At 46.6% G+C, this 21,859-nt stretch overlaps 1 protein-coding gene across 8 annotated transcripts in view; it reads right to left on the bottom strand.

The window, feature by feature from the left end:
- The window catches only part of LOC135917165 (pre-mRNA-splicing regulator WTAP-like), a 221,936-nt gene that overhangs the window by 102,291 nt on the left and 97,786 nt on the right, over window positions 1-21,859 (bottom strand). The window lies entirely within an intron of this gene.

Here is a 21,859-nt window from a genome sequence, read left to right as displayed (position 1 = left end):
GTTGGCACGTGAACTTGTTGCCTTCAACTTGTTTGCTCGGCCGCTCCTCTGGAATGTGCTTTCCTGCTTCTGCATTCCTCAATTAGCTGTGCTGCGTTTCGAAGTGGTTTGGGGAACTCGAAGTAGCCTCGGGAAACGGAGCCATATCTAACAGCTCGTCCCCGCTCCGGTAGTTCTGAATGGCCGGTGAACTCAATTCGCTGGCGATGAGGACCGCTGAAAGAAGCTGCAGGGTACTGGGGTCGAGCCTCGTTTGACAACCCTTGGGATCCTGGGCCCTGGAGAACATACGTCAAACAAACCAAACAACACAGCGCTGCACCACGCGTAAGCGCAGGCTCTTCACCCCTGATCTTTTAGTTCCCCAATTTTGACAAAACAGTTGTAACCACCCCTCCAAACAGCCATCCATTTCTCCTCGAATGCCGACAAGACCAGAGTACTATTGTTGTTGCAAAACAAAAGGGTCGTTGACGATGCAAACAACAAATGAAAACAGCCGAACATAACTTAAGTGGCCTAACTACACGAACAGCATGTTTCCAATCTATCGCAGTGGCGTACTTATCGCACGTAATGGTGCCACTGAACAATCTGGTCAACCTCACAAGTACGTAATCACAAGCGCACTAGCCTTGTGGTCACTAAACAGAACGCGTACTTGCGTTGTAGGCAAACTTTGCATTCACGCTTACTCACGTTTCTTCCCTGTAAGTCCTACAGGACACGTGACGTAAACGAACAATTAAACTTGCGGGACTTACACACTCCGCAGAACTCTTAAAATAATGCGTCTTTTAATAACTCGTTCCACGCGTACTTATCAGAGAAGTCAGAATACGGCTGCCCTCCACACACACTAGCAACCCAGTCATAAAGTCTGCTTCCTTCCGTCCACACAGGACACGCGCTAATGGAACTAAGAACGCTTCTCCGTGCAAATCATGCACTCACTGAAAATCTACGCGCTTAACCTTAGAAAATTCAAAACTTAAAAAGAAAGAAGGTTAAATAACACAAACGCGCGTTACGATAGGCCTCTCAACAATAACCTTGACCCTCAGGTTACTCACACACACAAAAAAAAGCCTATCTACTTATTAATGAGCACCTCGCGAGACTACAGGTTTACCTAAAACGCATCTTTCAAATCTCGAGCTTCTCGAACGAAAACACAAACAAAGCTGATACGTTTACATATTGAAAGAAATCCTAGTCTCAAATCGCGAAAAACTTTCCGATGCTCAAAAATAAAAACAAGACACTCCATTTCTACGGAAGGGCTCTTCGCCTCCCTTTCCAAACGCTTATGTCTGACTCATACTCTGAGCCGTCCTCGCGGTGGTCACGGCTTGAAAGCTACTCTGGCTGCCGAGAGACAACAAAAGGGCTGACTAACTATCAGCTCCCCCAAGACGTTACGATCTCCTGCCAATTTGCGTCCTCGCGCCCCGCTTTCAACACAAACTCGATTGACCGCGTCGCTACTCCGCACCTGGTCTCGTCCTGCCACCTTGCGTTTCTTCGAACTGAACGCTGAGCTTTGAAGAGAACTACGGAACGACGAGGAGATTAACAGCCTCGTGCCCTTTGTCCGCGTCCGCGCAGAACATGCTTCGCGGTCCCCCTTTGACCGGTGGCTCAAACGTTTTCGATGCGTCAACATCGTCCGTGACGACCGCACCTTCTTCTTCGCGCCCTGCCCTTTTGGGTTTCTCGCCATTTTTGGCGGCGCTACATTAGTTACCGACTTTCGGTCTCTACCGCGCTTCTTTTTACGGCGCTTTCTCTTCGCACTCACTTTCATGTCGCCTTCTCGTGCCTCGTGCTGGCCGGTACACATTTCGTCGGCCCGGATCGGTCTCTTACCCGCACAGTCTGATTGATTTTCCTTTAAATCAACATTCTCTCTGCCTCGACTGGCGGACAGCTCAACCGACTCTGGCACAATGCAGCAGGCTTTACTCGAGTTAGACAACTCGCACTCTTGCGAACTGCCCTCTGCTACATTGCCCAGCGCACGCTGTGCATCGACACACAGCCCGTCGGTATCGATCGCTGTCTCACGCGCACAGTCCGAATGATTAACAACTGAATCATCCCTATCTAGGCTATCTAGACTGGCGGAGAGCCGCACCGATCCCTGAACAATGCAGTTGTTCTCTCGTGGACTACGGAGCTCGCCATCCTGAGAACTACTCTCAACTGCATCGTCCAGTTCGCACTTCACTTCTACACGCTGATCTGGCTCTACATGGGTGCTCACGTCTGTCGGGTCAGCAGTACCCTTTTCTTCGCTAGCAACAACCTCGCTAACATTACCAGCGACGCACACACGCGGTAACTGTGCCAATTTGTTCGCAGCTGGCCTAGCTGTCTCTACAGTCATCTGTTGGCACAGCACCTCGTCGCTCTCCTTGCGGCCTTTAACGGCCTCTGTTGCCACTAAGGCATCGTTAGCAGCTAGCCCTTTCCCTTCACTTATAATTCTGCAGCCAATCTCACAGGCACTACTCTTCTCGTCGGCTTTTAGCGAAAATCTGCTACACACTTCCTCATTCTTTCGCTCTGTACTTCCTACAGAATTCTCAGACAGCCGTTGTCTCTGTGCCAATAACTGATCACAATACTGTATCTCTTTGATCAGTGCTGCCTTCTCTCTCTCATACTTTTGCTCACGCTCAAGCTTTCGTTCCTGATACCCACGTTCGCGTTCCTTCTCACGTTCGTGACGCTGACACCTAAGAGTAAGTTCTTGAAGCTCCTGCTTCCGTTCATTCTCACGTTCTTCACGCTGACGCTCACTCCTAAGTTCACGACGCTCTCGCAAACATACACAACGCTCCCGCTCACGTGGTTCCTGTATCACCTCCCAAGCAAGCTCAATGCTTTTCTCATCATTGCCACTATCGTTAATCGCCTTTATGATAGCTGGCGTTTTCATCCGTTCGTCCGCCTCAACTCCCAAATCGTCGCACACCAACAACAAGTCTAACCTCGTCAACCTTCTAAGATCCATGGCAGCTGCCCCGACAGGTGGTTAAAACTGTTTTCCTTAATTAATTTGTGCAAACACACAATGCAACAAATTCCCGATTCCCAGAACTATCAAAATTGAACACACAACCTTTGAGTCTGGCGAATCATAAGGAAAAAAACCACGCGCTCACTTACGGTTGCAGCACCCTGCCATCCGGTTCATTCGTCCGCTGTTCCCGGTTCCTCCGGACTCCCTGGGTCGAAGGCTCGCTCCTTCTTCGCTACTCCCAGTTTCTTTGGACCTCTTTCGACGAAGGCTCTCTCTTCTTCGCTCTTCCCGGATCCTTACGATCTCTCTGGACGAAGGTTGATCTGCAGCGCTGCCACCAGCTGATGCATTCGGAGGCGATCCTACCGCTGCCAACCAGATGTAGGGGTTGAGGGACGGGACTTCGAGATGAAAACCCAAACTTGGGAGGATTTATTCTACATTATGTACAGGGACGTGAGCGTCAAGTAACATTCGTACAGTCATTACGGCCCGGCAGCAACTCGGACGCTGCGGCCCGCGGCAAGAAGTTCGAGAGAGGTGAATCAGGGAATCAGGGAATGTCCCAGAATGTCTGGAAGGCTTCTTATAAGCCCTTCGAGCACTGTAAGTCACGTCATGTTGGACCAATGGGAGAGTCCGCTCCGATGACGCCACTTTCAGCCAATGGTAGGCGCCCGTGTCGCGGTGTCACACCTGGCGGCTCTCTGCGGTCTTGCCTCGCAGACTGGCAATGCACTTCTTCTAACGAGGAGAAGGGGAGGGCTGCTCATGCTCCATTGTCCGAGCCCCCTTCTAATCCCGGCGGCGTACGAACTTGTTGGCACGTGAACTTGTTGCCTTCAACTTGTTTGCTCGCCCGCTCCTCTGGAATGTGCTTTCCTGCTTCTGCATTCCTCAATTAGCTGTGCTGCGTTTCGAAGTGGTTTGGGGAACTCGAAGTAGCCTCAGGAAACGGCGCCATATCTAACAATGGAGGACTGTCAGGCTATCGTCGCACCTACTACAAGTAAGAGGATCCCCGCCAGTCAAGAGGTAGGAGTGAGTACTGTAAGTGCGTCCTATTCTTAATCGGCAAAGAAGTACTTCCTTGTACCGTGCTGTTTTGTCACTTATCCAATTTCGCAATCTTGGTTTTATAATATGCAACTTATTCAATGTTTGTGTATCCCACTCTGCTTGTCAATGTTTCCTCAATTTACGGTGCAGAAAGGGCTTTAGGTCCGTGGCAGGAATGGGGATATTTCCATCTGTGCCACTAAAACTCACTGACGTAGCGTTTTCGTCAGCAGCTATGTTGCCTTTTATACCTTTATGGCCAGGTGCCCAGCACAGCATAATCGTTTGGTTGCACATATATGCGGAGGACAACAAGCTATACAGCTCATTCAAAACGGGATTCTTATGCTTTCGTAAGCTAATTAGGGCTCTCACGACACTTAATGAGTCTGTAAAGACAACAGCCTTAGCGACATTTTTGTGCCTTATGTTTTTAATAGCCGAAAGTATAGCGTATGCTTCTGCCGTAAAGATACTGGTGTGTAGGTTTAGTGGCCCAGATGTTGAAAATGAGGGTCCGAGAGCTGCGTAAGCAACACCAGCAGGAGACTTTGAAGCATCTGTGTAATATTCGTCACAGGAATACTTTTCTTTAAGTTCAAGAAAATGTGATTGTATGTGAGCCTCAGGTGCTTGTTTCCACATTTCTAAGAAAGAGATGTCACATTTGATAGTCTGCCACTCCCAAGGCGGTGGAAGCCGTGTAGGAGCCATTAGGACATTGTGTGAAAGAGGGACCCCTGTATATTCTGAGAATGCTTCCAACCGGAGGGACAGAGGAGTCCTAGTGGCCGGGCGGTTACGAAACAGCCTAGCAGTGGACAAGTCGCATATAGTAGAATGACTAGGATGTTTAACATCTGAGCTAACTTTCAGGGTGTAGGAGAAAGTTAAATATGTCCTTTGGTAGTGCAGTGACCAGGCACGTACCCAGGATTTTTTTTCGGGGGGGGGGGGGGCCCACCACCTCCATCATCATCATCATCGTCGTCGTCGTTGTCATCATCATCATCATCATCATACTGTTTTATGTCCACTGCAGGACGAAGGCCCTCTCCCTGCGATCTCCAATTACCCCTGTCCTGCGCCAACCGATTCCAACTAGCGCCCGCGAATTTCCTAATTTCATCGCTCCACCTAGTGTTTTGTCGTCCTTGAGTGCGTTTCCCTTCTCTTGGTACCCATTCTGTAACCCTAATGGTCCAACGGTTATCTAGCCGGCGCATTGGATGACCTGCCCTGCTACATTTTTTCCTCTTGATGTCAATTAGAATATCGTCCATACCCGTTCGCTCTCTGATCCAAACCACTCTCTTTCTCTCTTAACGTTATGCCTAGCAATCTTCGTTCGATCGCTCTTTGCGTGGTCCTTAACTTGCTCTCAAGTCTCTGCCCCATATGCACTGGCATAATGCACTGGGAAATGCACTGGCAAATGCATTGGCACTGGACATATTGCACTGGCAAAATGCACTGATTGCACACCTTACTTTTCAATAATAATGGTAAGCTTCCAGTCAGGAGCTGGCAATGTCTGCCGTATGCGATCCAACCTATTTTTAGTCTTCTGTGAATTTCCTTCTCATGATCAGGGTTCTCTCTGATTAATTGACCTAGGTAAACGTACTCCTTCACAGTCTCTAGTGGCCGACTGGCCATCCTGATCTCTTGTTCCTTTGCCCAACTACTTATCATTATCTTCATCTTCTGCATAATAATATTCAACTCCACTCCTCTTACACTCTCTCTGTTAAGGTCTCCAATCATTTGTTGTAACTCGTCTGCATTGTTGTTGAATAGAACAATGTCACCAGCAAACCGAAGGTTGCTGAGATATTTGCCGTCCATCTTTACTCCTAAGCCTTCCCAGTTTAATAGCTTGAATTCTTCTAAGCACGCAGAAAATAGCTTTCGAGAAATTGTGTCTCCCTGTCTGACCCCTTTCTCTATAGGTATCTCCCTGCTTTTCTTGTGTAGAATTAAGGTAGCTGTAGAACCTCTGTAGATATTCTAACGCGAAAGACGAGTCAGTAAGACGAGAAACTATTTACAGAATATATTTACAACAACGGTTGCAGCGCTGACCGGTTAGATTCACAGCGCGAGCCCAGTTCGTTCTTCCTCCTCTTTTCTGGAGTGATGGCGTCTACGCGCCTCGTTCAAACAAACAAGTACCTCACGCATGTAGCAATATTTTCCAAGCTTTTTACGTAAGCGTTCTGTACTCCTTGATTACGTAGTGCCTCTACGATTCCTGGTATCTCTACTGAATCAAATGCCTTTTCGTAATCTATACAAGCCACATAGAGAGGCTTATTGTACTCTGCAGATTTCGCGATAACCTGATTGATGACATGGATGGGATCCATTGTAAAGTATCTCTTCCTGAAGCCAGCCTGTTCCCTTGGTTGACAAAATCCAGTGTTAACCTTATTCTATCGGAGATTATTTTGGTAAATATTTTATATAATACTGGGAGCAAGCTAATGGTCCCATATTTGTTCAATTCTTTAACGTCTCCTTTTTTTTGTGGATTAGTATGTCTGCACTCTTCCAGTTTTCTGGGACCCTCGCATTCGATAGACACTTCGTATAAAGAGCCGCCACTTTTCCAAGCATTATGTCTCCTCCATCTTTGATTAAATCGACTGTTATTCCACGTTATCCTCCCGCTCTTCATCGTTTCATGTCTTGCAGGACCTTTCTGACCTCATCGCTAGTTATAGGAGAGTTTCTGTATCCTGTTCATTACTGTTTCTAAGTGAACTATCGTGACTCCTTTGGGTACTGTATACAGGTCAGCTTAGAATTTTACCGCTGCTTTTACTATATCTTCCAGATTGCTGATGATATCCTTCTTATCCTTTAGTGCATACATCATGGTTTGTCCTATGTCAGGTTTCTTTTTTACTGATTTCAGGCTGCGTTCATTTTTTACGGCTTCTTCAGTCTTCCTGATGTTATAGTTTCGAATATCAGTTATTTTCGCCTTGTAGATCAGTTTTGACAGTTCCGCGAATTGCGTAACGCTGTGCGGCCGCCAGTCCCATAAAACCGCGTAGAGCGCAGAACTCTGCGATTCTAGACGTACTGCGCTCACCGCGAAAGGTTAGAAAAACTCCCACATAAGGAGAGCAGAGAAGTGGCTACGTGAGGCGGTTCCACCGATAACTGTAGAAGCGTCATTCAAAACAAGTAATTGTTCTCCACTTCCGGCGGCGTTTTCTCTACTTCCTTTTTAAATAAAAAGATGTTGATCCATAAATATTCTCATAAACAACGGTTAACTTTTTTATTATTCGCTTTTGTTTGCAGTTTGGTTGTTGCCTTGGCTCTCTCCCTTAGTAGATCGCTTAATTTCTCAACTCCTTGCTATTTTTGTTTCCAGTTGCCAATTTTGCAACGAAAAGTGCTATACAGTTAGGGAAAAACAGACGAGGTAACGGGCGACAGTCATCTTGCTTATGGGTTTAAGGGTGTTTGCAGGGTTTCATGATGGACGCTCTTTCACATTATTTTATTTCCCACCTTATCTAACTCATATCACGTGTATATGGTTCCAGGCATCTGCCAGGGTCGCGGCGAGCCGTAACTCAAGAAACAATGAAGCAAAGGGATAAGTTAAACGCAATTGGCGTTTTCTCCGGCCGCAACTCGTTCCATGAGAATACAGACCAGCTGAGTAACAGCCGCATCCCTCTCCTGGTCCCAGGATCAGCCTAAACAAAGAAGGTTGAACTAACAAAAGCAACAGCTATGCGCGTGACGGTTGAATAGATGGTGACAACTGAATGTATCTCGAGTTAATCGCGCGGGTGCGGAATCTACGAGAAAACTGTCCTTCACATTACAAGAGATGCCGATAACTATACCGCCATCTAAAAGGAGTGAAAAAGGCAGCATAATGCTGACCGATGAACAGCTGCGAAGTCTCAACATTGATCTGGCGGTGCTTTAGGAATGTGTGAGGAGTGGTGGCGTGGGTGGGGAGGGGGGGGGGGGTATGCCACTTGATTTCGAAGGGGGGGGGGCCCCCCCGGGCCCCCCCCTGGGTACGTGCCTGGCAGTGACCATTCGTTTGATTCGACGTAGAGGCTTTGGACAGGGCTAGTCCTAAAGGCGCCTGTAGCAAGGCGGATACCTAATTGGTGAAAAGGATCTAGCATTTTCAAAGCGCTAGGTTTGAAAACTTCAAACTCGAAGTGACCCCAGGATTTTGTTTGAATTATCAGGAAGTTTGAATTATCGGAAGTTCTCGCATATATGACTCTGAGCAAGATTACAGCGCACATTACAATTAATTATCCACTTAAATCATATTTTAAACATTTCACTCTTTAATTACACAGTAAAAACAGAGCAGAGGTGAAGGATCGAGAACAAGTTTAATGGAACTCTATGGCTGACTAGACCGTTTGAAGAAATCATGAATTGTTGATTGTTTTTTCTTTACACGTGCATTAAGAACAAAGTTCTCTATTCCATTAAGAGCAGCCAGTTGTTCTTGAGAATTTTCTTCTACAGTCACAAATTTGCGGACCTCGGCAAGGTAGTGGAAGGCCTGTGCTGCTGTCACAGAGGATTGCTCTTCTGATTCCTCTTCACTTTCTCTGCTGTACTGTGCTGGCAGCACCTCAGCCACCAAGTCGTCCAGGGTGTCTTCCCTGCACACGCAGAGGTTATCATCGGCAGCCGCAAATTCACTGAGGTCAGCAGCTATGTTGTGTGCTTGGAGTGCAGAAAGCTCTAGCCTTGCTTCATCGCTCTCCATTTGGAGGCAGTCTCCACCTTCATTTCGAGCGCAGTCAGGCAAGGTATCACTGGTGTGGCCTGGTATGCGGAAGGTATGCTGGAAGCAGTTCCGTATCGTTGCCGATGTTACTGCACTCCATGCGTCAGCTAGCATTCCCACAGACGACAGCATTGTTACGCTGTACGACATGGAATTATCCATGCATATTAGCATCCTCTTAAAGAGTAGCTTTCTGTAGTTTACCTTCAGACATTTGAATACCCCCTCATCCAGAGGCTGGAGGACAGCTGTTGTGTTTGGAGGGAGGAATTCAAGACGAATAGCCTCCACCCCCTCCACGTCACCGTGAGCGGGACAATTATCCACTATCATCAGCACTTTTCTTTTATCGCGCTTAAACCGCACGTCAAGTTTCCGCAGCTAATCCTCAAACAAAGATTGCGTCATCCATGCAAGTGTATTTGCTGCATAAGAAACGGGAAGAGTTCGGACGCCTTTAAAGCATCTCGGACGCTTTGATTTGCCAACAACGAAAAGTTCAGGCTTGTGACTACCATCCATATTGGCACAAACCATGCCTGTGAGCTGCTCCTTGCTCAGCTTTCTGCCGGTGCAACGTTCCCCCTTGCGACACAATGTTTGCTGAGGAAGGCACTTGAAGAACAGTCCCATTTCGTCAGCATTATAAATGTCAGCCGGGGAGTATTCAAGCAGTAGGCTCTGAAGACGCGTCTGCTGCCAGTTGGTAATAACCGCCTCATCGACCGCTGCCGCTTCTCCACTTACTGTTTTGAAAGTGAGGCCATGTCGCTCCTTGAATCGCGACACTCATCCATCACTACACTTGAAGTCTTCAATTCCAAAGCGCAAAGACAGTTGTTCGGCCTTCTCTTGCAGGATTGGTCCACTTACTGGTAGACTGCAGCTCCGAGCGCGCTTCAGCCAAAGAAAAAGTGCCTTCTCAAGCTCCGGATGCGCCGCCTCCCTAAGCCTTTTTCTGTCGGGAGCGAAATGGCCTGCGTTGTTTCACAGCTTGTCTTTCGCTTTCACAATTGTTGTCAGCGTACTTTTTGTGATTCCATACTTCAATGCCACAGAAGTCTTCTTCGCTGCAGCCTCAACTTCTTCTATGGCTGCCAATTTTTCTTTCACAGAAAGGGCTCGGTACTTCCCCCGCGGAGACATGATGCTACCAACGCGGGCGACCGACCAGGGAAAGAAAAGCGCGAGCGGTCACGTGATTCGGAATCGGCCGATGCTACTCGCGTCACTTTCGCACCTTTTTTTTTTTCTTTTTCTCGTGCTCTTTGTTTTTACGTCAGGTTTTCACGTCAGGTTTTACATCAGTTTTGAGCGTTTTGACAAACGCAGGTGGACAGTCGTCATTTCCACAAGTTTTGAGGGTTATGTGTTTTAATTTCGAACTTCCTGCTTTGAACTGGCTAGCAAGCATGCTAGCAAGCCACGGAAAGTTGAGCAACAATGTGCCCTTCAGGAGGCTTTTGTTTCGAACGTTTGTTTGTTAGGCTCTTGTTCGCTTTCTTTTATTTTTTTAGGCCACAGTGTGCTTATTTTAACATTTTCCGCTGTTGTGGTGATATAAGAAGTCAGATTTTTCACTAGTGGTGGCAACGATAGCCGATAATTTTCTGGTATGGACAAGCAAAAAGTACGAATTAACCGAATTGTGGTGTTTGAATTAAGCGGCCTTAAAATACATTGAAAACATGGCGAACCAACCAGAAATTTGATTTTTGTTTGAATTAACCGAAAGTACGAATTATCAGAGTTTGAATTATCGCGAGTCTACTGTAGATCTATTGCGAGGTCCGCAAGTATGCCTCTCTTGTTAGAAAACAGGACGCATGTGCTTTTTTGTGGGCTTAGCTTGAAACCGTTTTTGTCCGCCCACATACATAATTTGTTTATGCAAAGCTGTACTTGCCCCTCGCAGATACTTAGGTTACATGATTTGAAACCTATCTGGATGTCATCCACACATACAGAATAAAACATACTATGTGGTATGGCAGTCTGGATCGAGTTCATTTTGACGATAAAAAGAGTGCAGCTCAGCACACCACCTTGTGGAACACCAGCGTCTTGCGTAAATGGACGAGGCAGAGCGTTACCAACTCTAACACGGAACGTGCGATTGGAAAGGTAACTCTGAATCACGTTCAGCAAGTTGCCTCGAACTCCCATTTCTGACAGGTAACGGAGGATTCCAAAGCGCCAGGTTGTGCCGTATGCCTTCTCCATATCTAATAATACTGACAAGAAAAACTGTTTGTGGACAAAGGCATCACGGATATTTGTCTCGATGAGGACAAGGTGATCTGTTGTGGATCTACCCTCCCTAAAACCGCACTGAAAGGGATCGAGTATCTTGCTGCTTTCAAGATAATGGATGAGGCGACGGTTAATCATTTTCTCTAATAATTTGCATAGACAACTTGTCAGAGCTATAGGCCTATAACTGTTGGGTGAGGAAGGGTCCTTGCCCTCTTTGAGAATAGGGATTACGACTGCTACTTTCCAGACAGAAGGAATGTAGCCGGCAGAGAACATGGAATTGAAGAGTGACATTAGTGTTTTCTGGGTTTCAGGGTGCAAGTGTCTGATCATCTCATACATTATTCTGTCACTTCCTGTCATCAAGACGGTTAAGCCGTAGCACATATTTCTGTCCGCTAGCCTTTCTGAATTCAATCAATTTTTTCTGTGACCAGCGTGTGGCGCAACAGAAGTCTTCGCTAACAGAAATGCCAGAACCTTGAATTTTTTTCGCTCAGTGAAAACTTTTTGGTTAAGTTTTGAGCACGAGAATTTTACTATTATGGGCCGGTGTTTATTTACTGCATAGGAACCCAGCCTGTGGGCGCGGGAAATGGCTTCGTCTATTAAAGTTATCTGTAGTAAACTGGTAAGGCAGTTTCGAATTTTAGTTTCAGATTCGGACCAGTTCTAAGCTGGGACGTCAGCAATCCCGTAGAATATAAGGTTGTCACAGGGAGAGCGGTCTTCCAGCTCGTCCAACCAAGAAGTTATTGCTGCAGTTTGGTCTCGCACAGCTTCATCGACTACTCTCGGTAGATCAACACCATTCTGATTTGCTTCATATGCTTCCACCAGGGATTCAACTGTTGCGAGCCTACTGGCTAAGCTGGAAACTTTTTCCTCAAGTTCTTGCTGATTAGCTCATTAGCTGATTTGCTGATTAAGGAGTTTGCAAGAGAAGTCAGTGGTAACTCCGTTAGACAGGATACCAGTAAGCTATCGCAGGAGACGAAAGATCTGATCAAGAAACGCCAATGTATGAAAGCCTCTAACCCTACAGCTAGAATAGAACTGGCAGAACTTTCGAAGTTAATCAACAAGCGTAAAACAGCTGACATAAGGAAGTATAATATAGATAGAACTGAACACGCTCTCAGGAACAGAGGAAGCCTAAAAGCAGTGAAGAAGAAACTAGGAATTGGCAAGAATCAGATGTATGCGTTAAGAGACAAAGCCGGCAATATCGTTACTAATATGGATGAGATAGTTCAAGTGGCTGAGGAGTTCTATAGAGATTTATACAGTACCAGTGGCACCCACGACGATAATTGAATTCAAAAGGAATTTGAAATCACACAGGTAACGCCGGAAGAAGTAAAGAAAGCCTTGGAAGCTATGCAAAGGGGGAAGGCTGCTGGGGAGGTTCAGGTAACAGCAGATTTGTTGAAGGATGGTGGGAACATTGTTCTACAAGACTGGCCACCCTATATACACAATGCCTCATGACCTCGAGCGTACCGGAATCTTGGAAGAACACTAACATAATCCTAATCCATAAGAAAGGGGATGCCAAAGACTTGAAAAATTATAGACCAATCAGCTTGCTGTCCGTTGCCTACGAAGTATTTACTGAGGTAATCGCAAATGGAATCAGGAAAACCTTAGACTTCTGTCAAGCAAAGAACCAGGCAGGATTCCGTAAAGGCCATTCAATCATAGACCATATTCACACTATCAATCAGGTCACAGAGAAATGTGCGGAATATAACCAACCCCTATATATAGCTTTCATTGATTACGAGAAAGCGTTTTATTCTGTCGAAACCTCAGCAGTCATGGAGGCCTTACGGAATCAGGGTGTAGACGAGCCCTATGTAAAAATACTGAAAGATATCTATAGCAGCTCCACAGCCACCGTAGTCCTCCGTCAAGAAAGCAACAAAATTCCAATAAAGAAAGGCGTCAGGCAGGGAGATATGATCTCTCCAATGCTATTCACAGCGTGTTTACAGGAGGTATTCAGAGACCTGGATTGGGAAGAATTGGGGATTAAAGTTAATGGAGAATACCTTAGTAACTTGCGATTTGCTGATGATATTGCCTTGCTTATTAACTCAGGGGACCAATTGCAATGCATGCTCACTGACCTGGAGAGGCAAAGCAGAAGAGTGGGTCTAAAAATTAATCTGCAAACTAAAGTAATGTTTAACAGTCTCGGAAGAGAACAGCAATTTACAATAGGTAGCGAGGCCCTGGAAGTGGTAAGGAAATACGTCTACTTAGGGCAGGTAGTGACGGTGGATCCGGATCATGAGACGGAAATAATCAGAAGAATAAGAATGGGCTGGGGTGCGTTTGGCAGGCATTCTCAGATCATGAACAGCAGGTTGCCATTATCCCCCAAGAGAAAAGTGTATAACTGTGTCTTACCAGTACTCACCTACGAGGCAGAAACCTGGATGCTTACAAAAAGGGTTCTACCTAAATGGAGGATCACGCAACGAGCTATAAAAAGAAGAATGATGGGTGTAACGTTAAGGGATAAGAAAAGAGCAGATTGGGTGAGGAAACAAATGCGAGTTATTGACATCTTAGTTGAAATCGGGAAAAGGAAATAAGCATGGGCAGAACATGTAATGAGGAGGGAAGATAACCGATGGTCATTAAGGGTTACGGAGTGGATTCCAAGGGAAGGGAAGCGTAGCAGGGGGCGTCAGAAAGTTAGGTGGGCAGATGAGATTAAGAAGTTTGCAGGGATGACATGGCCACAATTAGTTTATGACCAGGGTTCTTGGAGAAGTATGGGAGAGGCCTTTGCCCTGCAGTGGGCGTAACCAGGCTGATGATGATGATGACTTCCATGTACTGCGATCTGTTAGTAAGGTAGGAAAGCATCCACTTGACTACGTTTAAATTAACTCTGATATCAAGTAGTTTACCAATCAAATCCGAGTGTGAAACGTGGTCGAAGACTTTTGATAAATCTAGGCAGATTCTGTCTACCTGACCTGTTTCATTAATTACCTGAGCAAAATCGTGTACTGTTTCTGCAAGCTGGGTGATAGTGGACAATTGGCTCCTAAATCCGTGCTGGTTAGAAATAAATATGTTCGAGCTTACGATATAGTGAAACAAGCTTTTTCATAGGATATGCTCGAACGTCTTGCAGCAAGTACATGTAATTGAAATGGGTCTGTAATTTTGAACTCTATGTTTGTCGCCAGTTTTTTATGAACTGGCACGACTCGCACCATTAATCAATCATTTGGTAAATTATGCTGTTGAAGAGACGCACGGAAAATTATCAGCAAAAACTTCGCAATCCATTCAGCACATTGTGTCAAAAATTCATTAGGGATGCCATCAGGGCGAGGAGACTTTTTCGTGTCTAGACCTAAAAGAAGTGAAAGTATACCTTCTACAGTTAAGGTAATGCCTGGCATGTCTGAACGAGCATCAGTAATTTTCTCTCTTATTTCTGCAGGCAATGGTAGGGGAGGGTCAAACACTGAATGGAAAAAATTTGTTGTATATATCGGCAATTTGCGCGAAGTCTGTAATTATAGATTCATTGCTGGTAACATACCTCACATTGTCACGTGATGGAGCAAAGTGACGCCAAAAACGCTGTGGCGAATCTTTCATAAACCGTGATGAAGTGTGGGAATAGTAATGTTCTTTCGCAGTAGATAACTTTTCCTTTAGTATTATCGAAAGAGTCGAAGCAAAGATTAAGTGAAGATTTGGGTATCTTAAGGCCCCAGGCAATGCTGGCTTTCGTGGCTCCATGCCGCTTTTCCGCTTCCTCGATAATGTTCAGCTTATCGCTGAGTGACAGAACTGTCCACTTTCGGGACATCGTGCGTCGCGTTGCTCCACACAACTCAAAACCTCCGATGAAGGCTAGTCACTAGGATTACGATGAAGAACATGTGCGATAAACCTAGGCCTCTCCGAGCTACCTTGTCGGCGATCTGCTGCTGGGAAACTGGAAGGAGAGAAAGGCTTCCCCAACGCGATGAGAGGTGACGCCGCCGAGAAGAAAGGGAGAAAATGATTGTGGAGAAGAAAAGACGCTATTTCAGCACAGCGAGCGTCGCGGGCTGTGCTGAGACGAACGATGCGACGAGGCAGGTAAGAAAGCCGCGCCAGAGTGAACCGGTTGAGCGGTGTCAAGCGCTCCGCATGCGGAGAGACGGAACAAGGAAAGAAAGCCGCGGCACTTTTCTTTCGTCTGCCTTTCCGTTCCATGCTTCGTGAGAGTCGTCGTATAACGCGGATCAGAGAAGGTGCGCTCTTTTCGGACAGGGAGTCAGACAGGGTGTGTCATATTCTTAAAGGCATTGGGACTGTGGCCTTCAATGCGCTAGCCATGAGGAACCTGGCTACAGTCGCTGACATCGTCTTGACGTGCCAGCGCCTCGACGAGCTCGAGTCCGTACGCTTGCAGCCGGACTGCGAACATCGTTCTATGGCTGACCCTGACCTGCGTGTAATGATTCGGGCGATTATCCGCGAGGAACTTCAATCCCATGCCTTTTCATGGTCCTTCCTCCTCAGCCTTCTGGTGCAGCGTTGCGTGAATTCATCAAGGAGGAGCTCGCGTCCATCACTTGCACTACACATGTTGGCCCTCCTGCTGCTCGCCACCTGCCAACATACACCCAGGTTGCTACCGTGCCTCCAACCGGCGCCCATTCAATGTTGTCTCTACCCACATACGCGCCAGTTGGTGTTACTGTTCCAGCCAATGTCCCCTCAATACCACTTGAGCCTTCACTGCACCATCTAACTGCACTATCTCCCAGCATATAAAGGGGCCCCTACTACCCGCCTTGGTGACCTTCTCCCCCTATATGCTATTACTGTGGTTATCGTGGCCACATATAACATTTTTGCTGCAAGCACCAACAAAATGAGCGCCGCGGGTACTACATGAGTGAACGCGATGCGTATTCTGGTGGTGCCACTTCTAAACACCGGCGTTACGCGTCCCCTCCACGCTGTTCCACATTTCCGTCCGCAACAACCGAGACATCGAATGGTTACCGCAGCACCAGACGCCACTCACCTTCACCCTTCCGCCACTCCTCGTCATCGCTCCGGCCTGCTACGTTCACCTGTGACCGTCGCCCGGAAAACTAAGTAATGCAGTTTTCGGAGGAAAAACTGCATTTACCGACAGTACTACAATTCCTGTCATCGCTCCAGCCTGCCACGTTCACCTGTGACCGTCGCCCAGAAAACTAAGTAATGCAGTTCTCGGAGAAAAAACTGCATTTACCGACAGTACTACAATTCCTACAGCGCGCCCTTGTAATATGATGTCTGTGTTAGTTGAGGGTGTGCAAGTTGGATTTGTGTAAGCATCTCAGAAAAGTTACAACGCCTTACGATGGACCACTGCTGATTGCAGCTCAAGGGGACTCTATCCACTGATCCGCGTTTTGTACTGCGCCTGTAATGATCGACGGCATTGTCGACCACATACAGTTTGCTGTGCTGTCGCCATGCTTCCATCAGCTCATTTTAGGATGGGATTTCCTTGCCTCTGCTTGACCGGAGTTTTTAATGCATTGCTTTTATGAAGACTTTGCCGGGACTGCGCTAATCCGTGGTAAAACCCGGGTCATTGCAAAACCGGGAGATTTGTAACCGGGGTTCCACTGTACACTGCTCAGTACAGAAGCGGCTAGGGGTTCAATGAACAAATGCCGAGTGTGTTGGAAAGAAAGGTTGCCCACCTGGATGTATTAGACAGACATGGTGGAATAGTTGTGGATAAAATGAAGCTAGATGAACATTTGGCAGTGACCATAAGTGCGAAGATTTAAGGTTTCGTGGACTTGGGCCTGTAAGCCCCCAAAAAAGAAGAAACACTGCCCTATATTCATGGCCCCGTTGTTATGTTTGTGCCACTGGTTGGCTGTTGGACTCAGGTTACTGGTGTTTTCTGGAGCAAGGAGAATGTCAAAGGGGACCTGTTGGCCGAAATTGTGCTTGGGTCCACAGTTTTAGCAGAAAGGGCTGGCCTCTTTGTGGACTTTGTCACGTGCGATGCAGCGGCCTGGAACAGGAAAATGTGGCGCATCTTTAACGTTCCAGCGTCTTTAAAGGAAGTGGTCTGTAAGAAGCCACATCCTGTTGACAGCAGTCGGTTCTTATATTTTCTTTCCGATTTTCCTCACCTCGTCAAAAACGTGCAAAACAGGCTTCTCACCACAACTTCTGACACCCCTAATGGTGCAGTTTCAATGCAGTTTGCAAGAGAAGCTCTCAAACTGGATAGAAATGCTGTCACAATGAAAGCAACGCCTAGAATAACTAGCGTCCATGTATTCCTTAACAATTTAGAAAAAATGCAGGCACATTATGCATTCCAGTTGTTTGGGTATGGTCCATTGCCGACATTCTTTCATTACCATACTAAGTTGGAAAGGAGCTGTGGTAAAATTGAAGCGACAGAGAAGTTCTTCATGAGAACGAAGTTACTGATTGCTGTGATGACTGCAAGGTACACAGCCGAAGCTCTCCGACTCCGTTCTGCAGGGGAAGAAACCATTAAGGAAATGCTCAGTTTCCTGGACGTCTGAGAGCGCCATGTTGATAGAAGACATTTCTGAGTGAGTCCACTGCAGAAGGTTTAAGAGTTACCCTAACAAGTACTCTTGAGCCCCTTCGATACTTGCATGATCAAGTTGGCTTTAGCTACTTGTTGACATCCCGGCTGAGCCAGGATAAAGTGGAAAACTTTTTTGAAATTGTTAGACTCTCATCGGGCTGCAACTCACACCCGAAGCCACAGCAGTTTCTTCTAACTGTTCACTGTCTCTCTTTTTATAACTTGGCGCACAGTGTTGCAGGTGGGAATGCAGAGGGAGATGTCATCAGTTCTCTTCTTGATGTTGGGAACCGAGAAGAAACTTTAAAGCAACAGCTGATTGACCAGATGAAGCTTTGCACCGAAAATCAAGCAGGACCTTCGAGTTCGCATGAAGCAGTGAAACATGAGTACCATGTCCAAGGAGTGACTCAAGGCTTATTTATTACATTTCCGGATACGTGGTGAAAAAGTGTGTGCGGCCTGCCATATGCTGTGCATGTAATTATGGCCTCTTACTTCCAACAGAAAAAGGGTAATGCTTGCATGCTGCAGAATTTGTGCACCACAATGATGGAGGTTTGCTCTACCTCTCGGTGGAACTGTCCCGTTTTATCACAAGGCTTGAAATTTTCACAAATTGCTTTAGTGCACAAAACGTTCATTGGGAAAGTGTATTCGACATCCTGCACATGATTCACTGTGCCGCTCGCTTGAAGGTGGGATGCAGAGCCCATGCAGAGAGCCTGACTCCTTGCATAGTCAGTCAGCTTTTATGTCACCATACGGCTCCATTTTTTTTATCAAAGGTTTGAACAAAGCACATACGCTGTCAAAAAGAAAGGCAGCACAGGACCTGAAGCTAAACAGACTAACTTAACTCAATCAATTTCTACGCTGCTTGTTAAGTGCATTAAAGCTCTCAGGATGATTCTTGTGGAAATGCAGAGTGCCTGCAATAAAATTGTATGGGACAGAGAAAGCCGTTTCGAAGTTGTTCTTCGTTCTTTTTTTCTCTGCATCATATTTCATCTTGTGTAGCACATGCTTTAAAAATGAAGTGCTTTCTTGTGTAAATATTAAGTCAGCCTTGATCGGCCTGATTTCTGTGCATGTGCACCCTAGCAGATACTGTAAACAGGGTGTCTTTTGCGATCACGAACATCATGTGAACGTTTGGTCCTGCGAGTAAGTATTGCCTTGCAAAATTTAGTACTCGCAAATTATTCCGGTCATGCCACGCAGCCTGAGTTGGCGACTAAGCGTGAACGATGATCGGAAAAGGTGTGGCTTGTGGTGTCGAGATGGTTACAGCAGAAGCGCCAGGCTGCTTGTCCTGAGACATGCTGGCGGACAGTCAGCACAAGCGGCGACCTGAACGTAGCTCCAGGGAGTGTGCCAGGCCTGCAGAAGACGGGGGACCAAGAAGCTCCTCCACCACTTGTGACATCACAGTTAAGGGCCGACTTTTATTGAGCCTGAGAGATGCAGCGAAGGACCCTCGACCCAGTCTACTATGATGATGCGGCTACCCGCACGATGAAGAAGAGGAGCTCACACATGATGATGATCATGTACAGATGATGAAGTGCACAATAAATGCCCATAGAACATTTATCCTCACAATTGTGTGTCCCTTTTGTAAATGAGAGGTGCCTGTGTGCTACGTGCATGCATCGCAGATAATGAACCTAACTGTTATTGCACGGGATGGGTTGGCTCACTTTCATTTGACTCGCCCTCGTACATTAGAAATGCGGAGATACAATGAAATATACAAATGCGAAGATACAACTTGATAAAGGGCAAAAAAGTGTCTCTGGAAACAAAGTCCAGTGCGTATACACAAAAACTCACAACAAGATATTTAAATATAGGTGAAAGTCTCTAATAAATCCATGTATCTAAAGAAAAGTCACTGTGTATAATGCATCAAACAAGGCAAAGAAGCATGTTGCTCAACCACAGATTCACAGATCACAGAATCCTAAGGGTCACCCCCCAACGCCTCAATCTACTCCCCCCGACTTATCAAGTGCGACGGAAGGCAGCGTGCATCCTCCCCATTTTTCTCCCTTGCGCACACAAGAATGAGCCACCATCGCCAGCTCACCCATGCCGCTCGCCCCCTCCTCCTACGCTTTCACTCGTACATACAGCATGCGGCGCGCAGTCATTATGTTATCGTAGTTGGACTTGATGCGGAACGTGAGGGTGGCGGCGACGGCAGGAATGCGCCTGAAGTGTCCATATAGTTGCTATTACAATAATATAATAAGAGTATTTGCCCATTGAAGCATCTCACGGCTGATGAATTACCACAAAAGGGGTAACAAAATCGAACTTTCACCATGCGACAATTAACTGTGCCACAACGTCTTTCTTTTGTGGAGCAAGGGCACCAAAATAAAAAAGAAAGCCTGACGAAAAGCATGTTGACCACAATTAAATGCCTACTTTGGGCACCTAATGTGTGGCTACCAAAGGAATATTGAAGAAGACACGAGACACTTGGTCTACAGAGAATCATACGCATACTGTTCGGTACCCTACACCGGCGAGACAAGACTTGCCGAAAAAGGTTGCGTTCAGCGAGCGCGTTGCAGTCCGTCGAGGCCCCACAGTGATGGCGGCAAGCGACTATTGTTTCTTTTTCTGGTCTGCTAGGCGGAAAGCGTCGAAAACTTTGCCAGGTGAAAATTCACTCGGCAAGAGAAAAACGAACGCGCACCAAAGTGGCCACGTGGTGGACAGGGCAACACAGGAAAAATGCATATGCTCCGGCCGGCTCTGGCAGCCTGCGGGTAGCGAGAACAAGAAAATTGAAGAGGCTCAATGTGTCCTCGCGAATACCAAGTCAAAGTACAAAAAAATAAGAACATAGTTATCTTTGCTGGCTTTAGTGCCTTGACATGGATGCTTTGGCACAGATGAAAAAAATTTTGATATTCTTTTCTGTGACACAATGGCACAAATGAACCACCACAAATGCTTCGTCTCATTGTACCTCACTGCGTGCTTTGTCAAGTTGTCTTTATAGTGTGTTGATTTGGCTTGTCTTGTTGTATGGTCAGATGTACGACTTTAGAAAACTGAATGCACTGTAAAAGGATCGACATTTGGGCGAGTTGGTACTGGTTGAACATCTTGAAGGGGCAGCGCAGTAAGACGAAGACAAAAGGCAGGAACACACAGGACAGCACTGAACTTACAACTAACTTTGTTCGAAGGCATACGCAAACTTATGTACACAACCCATAGCCATGTGCTCTCCCATCGATGGCGTCATTATAGTGCGCAGGTGCACTGATAATCATGCCATCGATGAGAGAGCATGTGGCTTGGCTATGGGTTGTGTACATAAGTTTGTGTATGCGGATGTGGAGATCGCAGCAGAAGTAGTGGCCAAACAAAAACGCTACCGAGGTTGATCCCGCAAGCGCTGATGTTGCCTCGCTCCCGACTTCAACGGAGGCTATAGCTGCTGTGGCCCTTTTATGCCACTACTGCAGCCCAATAGAAAGCACCGGCCTATCGCTTATGGATCGTTGACACTATGTTGAGGACTCCATGTTTAAGCACGTGGCTTTCAATAAAAAGCAGGCTACACTGCTGCAGTACTTCCAGCAAAATAAATAAAATACTTTGTGTGAAGCTTCAAGCGAGCATTCACTGCACCACAATTGGGACGCGATCAGGGATTGCTGTTCGGAGTGCACGTCCAGTTGTGCCACATGCGATTGGCCTAGGCCGTGCCGGCTTGGCGCGGCCTAGGTCAATTGCGCACGGTGCAGCTGAACATGCACTCCGAACATCGATCCCAGATCATGCCTTGGTTCATTGATTGATTTCCAAAAGTTTTTGACGCATTTTTTACGACATTTTATATAACAAATTCTGGCTATACTGAACTATTCCACGATAACTGCACTGTTCCGATATATCGAGGTTCGACTGTATCTGCCTGTGATGGCGCCTTCTGAGCCAGCTACTGCAGGATGAAGGTGTCTCCCTGTGATCTCCAATTACCCCTCTCCTGTGCTAATCGATTCGAACTAACACCAGTGAATTTACTATTTTCATCACCCCACCTAATCTTCTGCCGTCTTCGACTGCACTTCCCTTCCCTTCCACGATG

Source organism: Dermacentor albipictus, chromosome 5 (genome assembly GCF_038994185.2).
Source record: "Dermacentor albipictus isolate Rhodes 1998 colony chromosome 5, USDA_Dalb.pri_finalv2, whole genome shotgun sequence".
Taxonomy (NCBI): domain Eukaryota; kingdom Metazoa; phylum Arthropoda; class Arachnida; order Ixodida; family Ixodidae; genus Dermacentor; species Dermacentor albipictus.
The sequence above is the reverse complement of the archived record's forward strand: the minus strand, read 5'-3'. Positions and strand labels throughout refer to the sequence as shown.